The sequence below is a fragment of the Anguilla rostrata genome, chromosome 1 (assembly GCF_018555375.3).
Source record: "Anguilla rostrata isolate EN2019 chromosome 1, ASM1855537v3, whole genome shotgun sequence".
NCBI lineage: Eukaryota > Metazoa > Chordata > Actinopteri > Anguilliformes > Anguillidae > Anguilla > Anguilla rostrata.
In genome coordinates, this window is record NC_057933.1 from 12,072,463 (window position 1) to 12,074,000 (window position 1,538).

The following is a 1,538-nucleotide window of genomic DNA, read 5'->3' on the forward strand; positions in this document are numbered from 1 at the left end:
GTCTATTCGGGAATACCTTATTCTGAGGAGATTTGAATAAATACAATGGAGAATGATAAAAACTCTCCATAGGTCATTACAGAAAAAAAGGACCAGATTTATTTGTGTTGTCTGTGGTAGTGAATGAACAATTACCCTGTAGTGTGTGGTTCGGAGCCTTGGGTCTGAATTGTGCAGTGTCCCAGTGATACTGTCTTTCCTGAGGTGCCTGTCCACCCCACTCCCTCTCCGCCACACTCCCGTGTGGATGCCAGTCAAACGCACAGCCCATCATAACATCTGCATCCCATGCAATTTGTCATTGGCTGCCTTTGCGTCGCCATTGGCTGTTGCTTAGCAACCTGTCAGTCTCACAGACTATTTCCCATGATAAATTAGCTGGGCTGTTACTATGCCAACAGAATTTGTTACTTAATTAAACTGATTCAAATCAGAATTGGCTTAAGGGAGAAGGAGTGTGCCACACTTTGTGGAGGGAGCCCAGGTTCCCCGACAGACACAGCGAAGGGAGGAAGAATAAAACGGGTAAGTGTGGTTTTCCAGGGGAATTATTTCTGCAAGATGCATAGAGATATTGAAATGGTTGATGTTCTAGATGCAGGGAAGGGCTTGGAAATATGAAAACCAGATCTATTCTATTGTACACCAGTGGAGTTATTGCTTTAATACCATTGACTAAATTAAAATAAATGAATATTATGTATTTTTAATAATGGTTATGCTCTATGTTTGTGGTTGTGTTTGACCCAGGCCTTGGAGGATTCTTATTTAAGTGCCATTAACTGGACCTGTGAGCTCTGGCTATTGTTTCTTCCCCTTAGGGAGGCTATGATGTAAGCAATCAGTTCCGTGAAGAAGCACCCCTCCTGTACTGACAATTCTATGTACATTGGGAAATGACACAAGGATGTTCAAGTGGACCCCTCATGCAGTTTCATTCAATAAAAGTCTTCTAATATTTTTATGCTTTCTCTCTCTTTGTGTGTGTGTGTTTTTGTTTTTTGCTGTTTGTATGTATGTATACAGTAGACTATCCCTTATTTACTATTCAATCATAATGTACCAAATTATTTCCAGAGTAAAGGTTTATGTGTGTAATGCTTTAGTGTTAATAGAACAGAACATAATATATACTATACTATAAAATATAATTGGCCACCAATTGAGACTTGGCAATATGACCTCAAAGAATAGCAGAATAATATGGTTGTCTTAGGAGGACCAAAGAGGGAACACAAGCATGTAATCACGATAATTTGGAACATCACACCTCTGTAGCTTCCCAATATCAGACCCGCGGCTCCTCCACTACTACCTTTTGCACTCCTCTTATTTCCATAACATCCTGACAAAACCATTTTGTTCGGGCTGATTGGTTCTATTTGCATCAGACACCTCTTCTGCATATAGATTGATGGGTTTAATCAGCGAATCAGGGAGAGCGCTCAGACATCAATCAATGTCAGCCCTGTCTTTTTTCCAACCTCTGATTTTCTGCTTAGATTCATCAGGAACGGTCGCTACATATGGAGAACTAA

At 40.4% G+C, this 1,538-nt stretch overlaps 1 long non-coding RNA gene across 1 annotated transcript; it reads left to right on the forward strand.

The window, feature by feature from the left end:
- The first annotated feature begins 423 nt into the window (after window positions 1-423).
- Window positions 424-958, forward strand: LOC135241730 (uncharacterized). The gene is made up of 2 exons (XR_010326097.1): window positions 424-525; window positions 751-958. It is a non-coding gene; the product is annotated as an uncharacterized LOC135241730 (long non-coding RNA).
- The last annotated feature ends 580 nt before the right edge of the window (window positions 959-1,538 follow it).